This window comes from Lynx rufus, unplaced genomic scaffold (assembly GCF_022079265.1).
Source record: "Lynx rufus isolate CCGP_SWC_20201006 ecotype Redwood Valley unplaced genomic scaffold, mLynRuf1.p SCAF_5, whole genome shotgun sequence".
NCBI lineage: Eukaryota > Metazoa > Chordata > Mammalia > Carnivora > Felidae > Lynx > Lynx rufus.
The window spans coordinates 107,785,510-107,799,918 of record NW_025814867.1 but is presented as its reverse complement, the minus strand read 5'-3'; the positions used below and the strand labels follow the sequence as shown (position 1 = coordinate 107,799,918).

Genomic DNA, 14,409 nt, shown 5'->3' with positions numbered 1-14,409 from the left:
ATCACTCCATTTATTTAGATCTTTGATTTTTCCCATCAATGTTTTGTACTTATTAGTTTGCACATTATGCAGATATATTGTTAGATTTATACCTAAATACTTCAATTTTTTTCTGTAATTAGTATTTAATTCCATGCATTCATAAAGGAATATTACTGACTTTTGTGTACTTTCTAAATCCTTGCAATCTTCCCAAACTCACTTACTACTAGATTTTTTTGTCAATTCTTTAGTGTTCTATATAGACAATTAGCTCATTAATGGCTACTGATAATTTTATTTGTTCCTTTTCAATCAGTCTGACTTTATTTTTATGGACATATTGTAGGCACCAGTTACTTCACTATGTTAATAGGAGAGCTACAAAAGGACACATTTTTCTTGCCCCATACTTAGGGGAAAGCATTTATTGTCTCACCTTTAAGTATGATCATAACTGCATATTGTATAAAATTGCCCCTTCTTAGGTTAAGGAAGTACTTTTGCTACTTTACAGTTTCTTTGCTTTCATACTACTGGGTTTGGAATGTTCTTTACATATTTTGAATAGAAGTCATTATACATTAATTTTTAGGTATGAGAGAATTGGTTTATACTTTGCATATGCATATCCATTTTATAATAGGACCATTTTATTGGAAACATTATTATTTATCAACTGGTCTGTCTTTATACCTTTCTCCAAAATTATTTTCCTTTTATGTGAAGGTCTATTTCTCCTTTCTCTATTTTATGCCATTGATCTATTTGTTGGTCTTGATGCTAATACCTCCCTCAGTAACATAGCTTTATAGTAAGTCTTGATGCCAGACAGGATAAGTTTTCTAACTCTTCTTTTGTGAAATGATTTGAGTATTCAAAGGTCCGTAGGAAGTCTAGTCATCATTTTTCATAAAAGTCTGCTGTCATTTTGATTGAGATTACATTGAATATATAGATCAGTTTGGGGGAGAATTAACAGCTTAACTATAATTTGGTTTCTAATACATAGATACTGTATAGAGACATAAATATAGATACATGACTATATACTAAATACATAACACATTTCTCCATTTATTTAGGTCCTTAATTTCTTTTAGTCATGTTTTATAGTTTTCAGTGTTCAGGTCACACACATCTTCACACTGATTTAGATCATGGTATTTCAAATTTTTAAGGCTATTGTAAATGTTATGGTTCTTTTTATTTCAATTTCTGATTGTTACTAAAACGTAAAACTGAATTTGTGCTATAATATGAAGTAAAGCTGATTTTCCATGTTGGTCTGGGGTCAAACAGTTATAGTAGCTCTTTTGTAGATTTCATCACATTTTTTTTTTGTTACAGAGACAACCCTTCCATCTGCACACATTGAAGGATCACCCCATTCAATTTTAATTTATTATTTTCAGTATGATTTTTAAAATCAATTTTACTTGCCTTATTTACTTGCACTGGCTGGAACTTTCAGTCAAATATTGAACAGAAGTACTAAGAGTGAATATCTTTGTTCTTCCTTATCATAGCTTAGTCAGTCTTTTATTATTAAATATGATGTAAGTTATAGATTTCTTTGTACATGCCCTTCCTGAGGCTGAGAAAGTTTGGGTGTAGTGTTAGTTTGCTGAGAAATTTTTATCAAAATGGACATTAAATTTTGTTGTCCTTTCAGTGTCTGTTGAGATAACATGGCTTTATTTTTAGTTTGTTGACGTGATGAATAACATGACTTGATTCTGCCAACACTGATTTCCTTAAACACCATTTAGCCAAGTTTTATGATTTGCTATAATTGTGACAAGTTTGTTTGCATCTATGTTCCTGAGAGAGACTGTCATGTAGACTTCTTATTATGTCTTTGTCTGTAACGATTTTATACTAATTCCAGCTTTGTAGAATGAGTTGGGAGGAGTTTTGTATTCAATTTTCTGTAAGAATTATGTAGAATTGGTAATATTTCTTTCTTATATGTTATATATGATCTCCCAGAAAAAACATATGGGCCTGAAGTTTTCTTTGTGAGAGGTTTTTAAATAAAATTTTAATTTCATTGATAGTCCTTTAGGTTATATATTTCTTCTTTAGCAAGCTTTGGCTAATTTTTCTCTTTCAGGTGATTTTTCCATTTTATCCAAGTTTGTGATTGTATTGCTATAAAAGTTTTCATACTAATCCTTTATTACACCTTAAATATCTGTAAAACCTGTAGCAATGTTAACTTTCTCATTTTCATTTCTTATAGTTTATGACTTCATTTTTTTTTTTTTTTTTCTGATTGGTCTGGCTGGGCAATTGTCAATTTTATTGTTCTCAATGAACTAGCTTTTGGTTTCATTGTTTCATTGATTTTTTTCTCTACTGTTTGGCTCTTTTCTATTTCATTAGTGTATGTTTCCTATTATTCCCATATTCTACTTTTTTATACTAACTTTTTTCTAGTTTTTGAAGGTGGAAGATGAGGTCATTGATTTGAGATCTTTCTTATTTTCTAATTTAGCCATTTAGTGTCATAAATTTCCCTCTAAGTTCTAGCAGCATACTACAGATTTTCGTATGTCATGCTTTCACTGCCATTCGTTTGCAATGATTTTTAATCTCAATTTTACTTCTTTGTTGTACCTACATTATTTACAAAAATGTCATTTAGTTTGTAAATATTTGAAGATATTCTATGTATTTTTTTATTGTTGGTATCTAATCTGACTCCACTGTAGTCAAAGAATATACTTTGTACAATCAAAATACTTAAAAACCTATTAAGACTTGTTTTATGGCCCAGAAAATAAATCTTTCTTGGTAAACATTACTGCATTTGTAAACCATGAGTATTCTGCATTGTTGGGTGAATTGTTTTATAAATGTCAAATTATAACACATTATAATTTGCTACAAATTATAATTATAACAAATTATAACTATTGTTGATTTGTAACATATATATAATTTGTAACATATATAATTATATATATATATATATAACATTTATATAGATGAACAGAAGTTAATATGTTGATTCATGAAATGGAAATCATTAGGCTTTATTTTTATCATTATTTTAATAAGTGTGGCATACTTATTACAGCAACTCTGCTGTCAGAACATAGAGTGGAGTATATTTTATATATATTTTATATATATTTTATATATATTTTATATATATTATATATATATATATTTTATATATATATATAACATACATAATTATAACAAATTATAACTACTGTATAATTTGTAACAAATTATAATTATTGTATAATTTGTAACAAATTATAATTATAACAAATTATAACTATTGTTGATAGTATTCTCTGAGACTTCTATATCTTTCCTGATTTTCTCTTTAGGTCATTGAATGAGAGGTTCTGAAATCTCTCATAACAATTATGAATTTGCCTATTTCTCCTTGCAGTTATATAGGTTTTTGTTTCATATATTTTTAAGTTACATTACTCAATTCATAAATGTTTAGAAGTATTATGTGCTTCATGATTTCTATATATTTATAAACTGACCCTGTTTATGCCTGGTAATATTTGGTCTGCTGTTTAAAATAAATGTAACTATTTGGGGCGCCTGGGTAGCTCAGTCGGTTAAGCATCCAACTTCGGCTCAGGTCATGATCTCACAGTTTGTGTGTTTGAGCCCTGCATCTGGTTCTGTGCTGACAGCTCAGAGCTTGGAGCCTGCTTCTGTGTCTCCCTCTCTCTCTGCTCTTCCCCTGCTCATGCTCTGTCTCTCTCTCCTTCAAAAAATAAAAAATACAATAAATATAACCATTCCAGCTTTCTTTTTAGTTGTATCACCATAGGATACTTTTACCTATCATTTTATATTTAACCTGTTTGTGTCTTTACATTTAAAGTGGTTTTCTTTTAGGCAGCTAGCATTTGGAGGCTTCAACTATATATTTTTTCTTTACAAATGCTAGTTCTCTGGTGAGATTTTTCATTCTGAACACATTAATCATAGTTATGTTAATGCACAAGTCTAGTAACTCCAATATGTGGATCACCTCTTAGATCTCTTTTCGTTGTCTTTTTTTCTTTCTTGGTCTCTCTCTCTCTCCCTCTCTCCCTCTCTCTCTCTTGCTCCTCTCCCTCCCCCACTTCTTCTTCCCCTCCCTTCCTTCCTCTTTTTGCTTGCTAATTTATTAGTGAATGTTGGTCTGTTTTTTTTTTTTTAGTATAAAAATTGTTGAGGCTTTGGATTATGATATCTTCTCCATAGATGATTCACAAAATCCTTTCCAAGGAGCTACAGCTGGAGTGAATCACCTTACTCCACTTAAATTCTAAGCTAATTCCAGATGAGAGAGGTTACAAACTTTGTCAAGTTTGATTTACCTATTTTGGTTCCAAAAGGGATTCTTCCTACCTGGCAGGCCTTAATTCCAATTGCCGACTTGCCAGCCCTGAGAGATTTCATTACCTTCTTGACTGAGCTTTCCACCTATTTTCTGCTGACCTTATTGGCCTCTTGCCTTCTAAGCTTAAATAATTGTTAAATGTCTCAAGGGTAAAACCTAACAGAATGCAAGGCCCGCCCCACTACCACTTTACTTATTAGGAAACTTTGATCCTGGAGGCCTGGCTTCTCTGACTGGTCTAAAATTCATTTTTATATGAAAAAAAAATCATATAAAACAGGATTCTGTTAATGGCATTTGGAGGTCACTTTTCCCCTAGGATACATGAGCCTTTTGAAAGAGGAAGCTGAGAGTCTAAGAAACTTAGCAGTGCTTTTGATGTTACCTGTACCTGTGAAAATGCCTGTTTCTTCTTTTTTGAGATTCCAAATGGATGTATGTTAAATTTTCCATTTGTATCTGTTTATCTCTACTGAATTTCTTTCATTTTGTCTCCCTTTCACCATTCTGAATGCTTTCTTTGAACTATGACACACTTACTAAATCCTCTCTTTAACTTGTCCAATCTTCCCTTGAATTTATCTGTTCTATTAGTCAATCATTAAATTTTTATTTCTAGAACTTCTATTTGTTTCTTTATGTAGTATCTGATTCTTTGCCATAATTCTCATTTTTAAAAAAATGCTTTCCAATACTGAGGAGACATAGCAAGGCACAAATTCTAAATGTTCTATGAACTCAAAGCTGGATAAATAAAGCTCATACACAAGCAAATCATTGCTAAACTGCTGAGAGTCAAAACAAAAGAAATATTAAAAGTAGCAACAACAACAAAAGTCATGTCCCATGGTGCAATGATCAGACTAGAAGCTCATCTGTAACATTTCGGTTTGAAATAAAATAAAAGTAGGTGTTCTACCAGGACCATGTTCACAGAGACACATTCTACAAGGTGTACTCATGTGGAGGGGACACTCAAATGTGCCTGAGCCTGGGAGAGGTAAAGAGTCCATTTCAGAGCACACTGCTTAAAACTAGAAGGTTCCAGGTTTAGCCCAGAGATCAGGTTTAAATAGGGTGATGGTGAAAGTAATAACTCAACACCTAAGAAGGCCCAAAAAGGAAGGGCTAATGGAAAGCAAATCTGAGGGTATTTTAGTCAAACTTCAAGAACTTAAGATATTTGTCTCTTCACAGAAAATGCCTTTGGATTTGTAAAAAAAAAAAAAAAAAAAGAAGAAGAAAAAAGAATTATGAACTTCAAGATCATCAGCTTGGCCATTCTATCAACACTAAAACATTCTATTGTGTTGATACAAATACAAGGCATATATGGTGTTTTGGATTATATATTATATGTATATTATATAGAGAGGGGTTAATTTTCAAATATGAATTCTTTAAAATAACCTGTTTCTACATTTCCCTCATTCATTTCTAAAACAATCATGTTTACCATTTCAATCTGTGTTTACCAAGTTTGAAATTGTACAACTTTTCTATATAATTAAATGCACACTTTAGATTGTGAAATGCATAATTATAACATGAAATATGTATGTCCTGTGGAGTAATGTGCATGCATCATTTACTACATAGTGAAGCAGATACACTTTTAATTAAACTCTATAATGTACAATATAGGACCAGAAGAATTATGCTCTGAATAGCCAATTCTATAAACAGTCATAAAGTCATTACATAAGTGCCTCTAAATCATTCATTGAACATTCCCTAAAGAGGAGTGAAGAGATGAGATGTTTGATTTTAATACTAATTTTATGATATAATTTTCTTTTTGTTCTAAGCAGTGCAACAGTTGTACATTCCTCTAAGGATATAGGAAACTATTGATAATAAATAAGGCAGGGATGATCTAGCTCTCCATCTGCTGACTAACATACTGTTCCTGGCACTCTGCAATGAAAGCATAATAAATGAAAGAAACATACTTCTTAGTCCTAGGTTTGGAAAGAGCTTCATCTGCACACAGTGCAGGACATCTGCTGTTGATTCCTTATGGACCAGCTACATAGTCATTTCCAGGTGTGATTCAAGATGCTAACCACCCAGGGGGCTGTAGCTGTTTAGAGAAGCAATTCTCACGCTGTAGAATGATGAAGATTCTGTTGTAATATGGGGAACACTGTCTGGAAAACTAAAAATCTGAATGTTTGCAAGCCACCGGGTGGCTCTGGTGTAAATGACACAATACGTCAGCACATGCTGAAGTTCAGTGCATTTTTACACAATAGGTCAATAATGCAGGGTCAGCAGACAGAATGTGTATGGGATACATGATGGTTCTTGCCTCCTCTATCTTCCTTTATGTTTATTCTAAAAAAAAGGATGTCATACCACAGTTTGTTAGAGAAAAACTGTGTTTTGAATTTCACTATAAAAGATCCCCATGTGTATATGTCTCATTGGAACACTATTCAAGAAATATAGTGATATTCAGTTATCAGGCAGGATGTTCCCAATATCTACCAAGTTATGGAATTCTGAGCAGGATTCCAGCTATGTGGCAATGAAGTGATTTTCATGGATGACTTGTATATGAATTGATCTTTTTCCTATTTCTCATATGACTAAATCCTAGCCTACTGGTGAGCTTCAGAGTATCTGGCAGATGCCCCCTTCTAAAGAGAAAAACTTTATTCTTTATTATATGGCTTCATTGTGCATAAATGTGCAAATAGAAATAAATATAATTATCTAAATAGAAGAAGTAAATCAGAAATTAAATGTACACATTTTGAGAAAGAGATGTCTGCCTTTCATCTTAACAGAAAATCTTGAAATGGGCAACTTGAGGTAGTTCTTAAAATCAAAAGGCAGTTACACATTTTTAAAGAAATTAGCAGAGTAAAAATTCAGGATTGCAAGGTACTGATACAATAGGGTGATTTTCAGGGACAGATAGAAAGAACTATGACATTTTAGGGGCATCTCGGTGGCTCAGTCGGTTGAGTATCAGACTCTTGAATTTCGACTAAGGTCATGATCTCACAGTTCGTGAGTTAGAGCCCCATTGTCAGCACAGAGCCTGCTTGGGATTCTCTCTCCCTCTCTCTCTTGCCCCCTCCCCTGCTTTCTCTCTCTTGCTCTCAAATAAATAAACATGAAAGAAAGAAAGAAAGAAAGAAAGAAAGAAAGAAAGAAAGAAAGAAAGAAAAAGAAAAGAAAAGAAAGAAAGGAAGGAAGGAAGGAAGAAAGGAAGGAAAGAAAGAAAAAAAGGGTGAAATTTTCATTATTGCACATTTTAGGTGTTATATTTTATGCTTAAAATGCTATGACATATTAGGCAAAGTTATATCACCTCGTGTATGGCAAAAAGGGAGATTATTTAATTTTTTAAAACCATTTTAAAGTTCATTATTCAAATTTTCATTCCCATAAATTTTGATCTTGACAGAAATTGTTGTAACATCTTACTACTTATTTTGGACTTGAAGGCAGCCAAGAGATGTGTTTCTTTTTGTTCTGGATTTAGAAGAATGATGACTTCATGGGATAAATTCAGAGTTCCTGATGTCCAACTAATCACCCGCCTTGTACTGAGAAATGAAAGAGCCCTGCCAGTCAGAACAAGTCTCTTAAAAATGGTCATGAGGAGAAAGGCAGCAGAGGACTAATATTAAAAACATACTTTTTACTTTAATTTTTAAAATTTTAAATCCAGTATAGTTAATATATAGTGTTGTATTAGTTTCAGGTGTCCAATATAGTGATTCAAAGAAAAAATACGTGTGTGTGTGTGTGTGTGTGTGTGTGTATTTTTTCATATATATGTAAAATACATATTTATACTTATTTATATAAGTATATAATTATACATTCTATAAGTTTATAATATATATGTTAAACTTTGATTTTTTCCTGAGACATTAAGGATTCAGAAAAGTTTTATTGGGGCACAGGGGTCAGCTGTCAACTTGCTCTTTCAAAATATTACCTTGTGCTTTATGAGAAACTGAGCATTATTTTGAAGATGAAGACTACATCTTACTGACCTTTGAATTATCAGTACACAAAATGTTCTATTTCTAGCATCTAGTTCAGTGCCAGACACAAAGTGGCTGCAATTATATGGGCGCATGCACACAAGAGAGAAAGTGAGTGAGAGAGAAGGAGGGAGGGAGAGATAGATAGAGGATTATATGATTTGGAAATTCTTTTGCATTGTCTAGTAAAAGCCTTATGTGGTCCAAATCTCCATTCTCTTCAAAAAGTTGATAAAAAGGAATACATTCTATAGAAAGGGAGTGTCAAGTGTAGGGTCTCCCCAGGGTTTATACAAAGTTATGGCACTTCCAGGTGTGCCCTAGCAGAAGCTTGCTATTCCATGAAATGACAAGAGGAGAGGAAACTATGTACTGCTCACTGCTCTTTGTAAGTCCCACTGCACTGAAGCACACTGACTGATGTTTACCAGTCTTTCTGTGACAGTTTGATTATCATGGGGCTAACTCATCTTTCCTGGTGCCAGACACGTGGAATATTCTCCCCTGCTGTGCTGGCTGGTGACCAGGAGTGCCAGCGACAGTGTACCTATTATATGACTATGTACAGGTCCTAGATAACCCTGGCTGGTCAGGTCACTAGGCCAAGATGATAAAGCCAATGTGGGGGTGGGGGTACAGAACTGGTGTCAAGAACGAACTTTGAATAGTAGAATATCATTGGCAATCTTGCTAGCCTGTGCAGTCTGCTACTAGTGAAACCACTTCATGTTTTTATTTCCTTTAAAGAGAAAACTTTAAAGATCTACAACAGTGATCAAATAGCCTTGATTTCTAATTGCTGAACGTATTTAAATATAGATGAGACAGACATTAGTTGAAGAAGAAGATTTATGCTGATCAGCATTAGCAAATTTCAGCAAAATGATTCTTCACGCATTGGACTGTGATTTATCTTCAAATACATTTTTGGGGAAAGTTTGGCAAAATATGTATATAGATAGTCATGTTCATTATACTTCAATGGAAAATAATTTTTAAACTTGAGCAGATGGATTTTAGGAATGAAAGAGTTGTTGCTGAGTATAACTGAATTTTCTCTCTTATCTATAGCAAACCCACCAAGACTCCTTTAGGCAAATATGTATTATCAAATAAGTCACTGTACTAATCCTTTCAAGTGTCATTTTTTTAAACTGCTTGTTCTAAACTATATAAATTTATTACTATCCCTACCATAAGTCCACTCCTAGATTCCTTTACTGTGGAATTATTTATTGTTGAATACATATGTTTGCTATATTGCTGAGTTTAAAGTTGCCTCACTCCAGAGAATTTTAACCTAAGCTTAAAAGTTCTTGAAAGGGTGCTGAGAGCCTTTCTGTCATATTAAGGATATGAGTTTCCACTTGGTTATTTTATTTTTCTTCATTCCCACTTTGTTAAACATACATGAGGACATATATCTGGCTAGTCTCTAGCAGAGAGGGTTTGCTTTCCTTTTTTTCCAGCAGGCATAATCACATTTCTGGAAAGAAGAAATGGTGATTTAAAACAGCTCAACATCTCTTGTATCTGAATAAGGACACTCAGAAATGATGCACACTCACAGTTTTCACATGGCTCTGAGGTGGTTAAATTTGGCTCCTCAGTCAAGGAGGCATTAAACACAGAGCAGCTCCATGGGCAAAGCAAAAATAACTGTTATGTGGGGGCTGTTAGACTGGCAGTAGATTGCTATCTAGGGATCTTCACTCTCTGTTAAGTTCCTTCTCACACTGTGTGGGAAATGGCAGGAAGAGATATTTTAGCCAGGATACAAAAGAAAATACACATTGCTCACAACAAGGCATAGAAGATCAGTCAATTCTTTAAAAGCCCCTTGGAAAGTTCAAAGACCACATAGCCTTTCGGAATGTTCTATTAGAAGTGTCCTAGACACAACTTATGGTCATACCTCCCCTGAATTGGTTCTAGAATAAATGTAGTAAGAGTGTATCTTCCTGCCCTCTGCAAGTTAAGGGATTTCCTTGTTCAGTTATAAGAGTGCCTATAGCACATGTCTCTATCTCTTATTGTTCACATACCCTGGTTATGGAATAACTGAATTCTATTTATATCTTTAAATGGTATTGGATGAAATTTTTCAAAACCATTATGCCAATTATAAAAGGATTCATCTGACTATGAAGGTAAATGTATAATTTATTGCCCAAAGTTGGATGCTGTTGGAGAATGAAATAGGAGCTCTTAGTAATTATGTTTAGAACAACAGTAGTAAATTGGGCCTTTTATGGGAATACCAATATATGGTCATCCCAATCATAAGAGAATGATTTAGACATGTGGTACATTCATCAAATATAATTAGGCTTCAATAGTGTCCATCAACTCTGCCTATTGAATGAGATGAGAATCAACAAGCTTCTCTAACAAAACGATTGGAATTGGAACAAAGCGGAGTATTTTAACATTTTACTCTAAAAAGAGGTTTTACACAGTAGCTGGCACTTAAACTTAAATAAAACAAGGTATTCAACAGTTAGTTCTAAATCTTATTGAAAAGTAGACTATCAACTAGTTCTTTAGTAAGAAAACTGAAAATAAATCAGGAAGTCTTAGTTTTAGTCATACTCGAACTACTATTTTCAATTTTTATACATTCAAAAAATTGTTTATTTATTTATTTTGAGAGAAACAGAAAAATCATGAGCAGGGCAGGGGTTAGAGAGAGAAGGAGAGAAAATCCTGAGCAGGTTCCACACAATCAGTGCAGAGCCTGACACAGGGCTCAAACTCACAAACTGCAAGATCATGACCTGAGCCGAAATCAAGAGAGGGATGCTTAACCGACTGAGCTACCCAGGCATCTCTGATTTCAATTGTTAATTTAGAAACTGAAGTTTTAATTTTATGTACTCAAATATTTGGCAAATTATGAGTTTAATATATCACTTTCAACATTCCTTTCCAAATTTGGTATTTTGTGATTTCCACTAACTCTATTTTTCTAGTGAACAAGATTAGATCCTAGGAGATACTGGAACTTCTCTCTCTTTTTTTTTTTAATAGAATTAATTGTCAAGTTATCTACCATACCATGTATACAGTGTAGTCTTGCTTTCAGGAGTAGATTCTATGATTCATTACTTATATACAACACCCTGTGCCCATCCCAATAAGTGCCCTCCTCAATGACCATCACCCATTTTCCCTGCCCCCTCACTCCCCCACTCCCATCTACCCTCAGTTTGTTCTCTGTATTTTAGAGTCTCTCTATTTTTTTTCCTTCCCTTCCCCCATGGTCTTAAGTTTCTCAAATTCCACATATGAGTGAAAACATATATCTGTCTTTCTCTGACTGACTTATTTCACTTAGCATAATACCCTCCAGTTCCATCCATGTTGTTGCAAATGGCAAGATTTCATTCTTTTTCATCGCTTAGTAGTATTCCCTTACATAAATATACCACATCTTCTTTATCCATTCACCAGTTGGTGGACATTTGGACTCTTTCCATAATCTGGCTATTGTTGATAGTGCTGCTATAAACAGTGGGGTACTTATGAACCAGCACTCCTGTATCCTTTGGATAAGTTCCTAGTAGTGCTATTGCTGGGTTATAGGCTAATTCTAGCTTTAATTTTTTGAGGAACCTCCATACTGTTTTCCAGAATGGCTGCACCAGTTTGCATTCCTACCAACAGTGTCAGAGGGTTCCCCTTTCTCCACATCCTCACCAACATCTGTTGTTTCCTGAGTTGTTAATTTTGATACTGGAGTTCCTGATACACAGGGACCTTATGGAGAACGAACATAGGCAAAGTACCATGAGACTCTTTACATTCTGCTATTGCATCATATTCACTCTTCAGTTCAGACATAGTGAACTACTTGAATTTCCCAAAACATCCCTTATTCCTTTATGCAGTCTGTTTCCTATGTTAAGAATATTCTCCACTCTTCATTCCCTCCAACTTTAGCTATATCTAACTCCTAGTCATCCTTCAAACATTGATCCCCTACCCTCAATCTGAACCCTTTCACTGCAGTGCCATAGCACTCTGGGCATAATTCCACCATAACATGTCTCACAAACTCTATTATAAGTGTTCATTCTTTTTATTTCCATGCTAAACTCTGAGCTACATGCCTTTTCTACCTCTGTATCTCCAGCAACTAATCTAGTAGTTCTCAAATAGAATGCATTCAATAAACCATCAACTGAATCATGAAAAGCAATTATTCCTCTCCCAAACAGAAATAAATCTGTAACAAAAAAATATTCCTGTAGATGCTTGGATAAGATATTCATCACATATATTATCATATATGTAAATCAAGGTGAAAATAAGTTGAGTTTGGACAGCACTCTATGCTTTACAGAAATCCTTACAATTTATACCATTGGAGCTACTGCAAGAAAAACACTCCATAAAGGCAACAATGTGTTTATGATGACCAAGACACTGTGTTAGGCATAATAATTTAGAGATTAAATTGACATGAATGGTTTCCAAGATGGCTCTACTGTACACTAAATTTTGCTCTATAGTGTTTTGGAGAGGTTTCATAGAGTAAAAAAAAAATCTATTTTATTTCTTGCTGTGTCTTCATAGCCTCTAAACAAGCATTCCATTTACTTTATCACTTTTTATAAAGCCCACACTCTCCTCTCCAGCATACATACATGCATCTGCACATGAAAGCTAATTTTAAACAGGCTTAACAGAAATTCTCTTTAAACAATGTTAAATGGACTCAGAATAGCATAGATCTCAAATACCTTTCGTCACTTATAAAGTCATGTGGAATCAACATCCTCTTAGTAATTAAGTCTCAAACATGGCAATCATTTCTTTTTAACTTACCTTTTTCCTATTTCATCAATTGCCATACTTGATCTTTAATCAATTGCCATACTTGATGAATTGTAAACTTATATTTCTCAAAACTATCCATTGCTTCCCACACTGCTTCTACCCCTATGACTTACACATTGATTAGTCATGTTTTCCTAATTTGCTATGACTGATATCAAATTTACCTGCTTAATAATTCCAACCTCTACTCTCAGATTATTTTCCTTAAAATACTGCTTTTAGCATTCTTAAAGTATTCTAAAACATAGAGTAACAACCTATTATGTACAATATATAGTCCAAATTCAATACTCTAGCCTTTTAAAGGCCTTCCAAAATCTGGCCCCAACCGATTTTTCAACTTTCTCCTCTAATGCATAACATAAATTCTCCTTTTTGGAGGACTCTGACCTCAAAACGTGATTCGTCAGGCTATATTTACCCCTGTTTTAACTCTTACCACAAATTTGTTCATTATACCTCTTCAGCTCTGTATATTCCCTTTCTCCCTCTAGAATTGACATTAATGTTCTGTTAGTACCTAAATGAAAATGGTTACCATTTGTCTCCAGCCATCAGTCACTAATAATTACTGCCTCCCTAACTGCTCCTCCTCCCGACATTACTTCAAAAGCCATGGGAATCTCTCCTTAAACTGAAACAGCTTTATACTCTTAGCACAAGTGCTCATTACTGTGTTCCCTTCAGGCTGCCTGACGACTGAAAAAAAATATATCCTAAGGAAAAACAGGTAGGGTCTTTGCTTCCATATTTAAATGGTCTTCCTTATATGGTTAGAAAAAACAATACCCTAATCTCTAGTAAAATTTACCTTTTCTCCTTCAGTGCTAACTTCAACAAGAATTTCCAAAAAAAGTGAGACTTTTCTTATTACTTATCTTTTCAGGCATACAAATGTTCTAGTACACTGAGAAGCATATTAAGGATAATGGTGGGATAAGGGGCATTTTGCCATTCCTTACTTACGCTTGTGTAGTCTGTCTTGTCCTTTATCTTGGTCTCAAAGTCCTTCTTCTCACTGTGCAAGCCTAATGTTATTAATGAAACAAAAGCAGTAACATGGTCCAATGTTAGATTAAATGCCACAAGAGCAGTATTTGGGTCTCTTCTATATCACACAATTAAACCAAGCACTCATTATCTTCTGCGCTGAATATTTTCTCCTTAAATATGACTGATATCTCTTACTCTGTTCACCTGTAAAACTGTATT

General features: G+C 33.8%; 1 pseudogene; it reads right to left on the bottom strand.

Annotated features, from left to right (window-relative positions):
- LOC124527245 (zinc finger protein ubi-d4-like) overlaps positions 1-14,409 on the bottom strand; it is a 99,720-nt pseudogene that overhangs the window by 74,047 nt on the left and 11,264 nt on the right.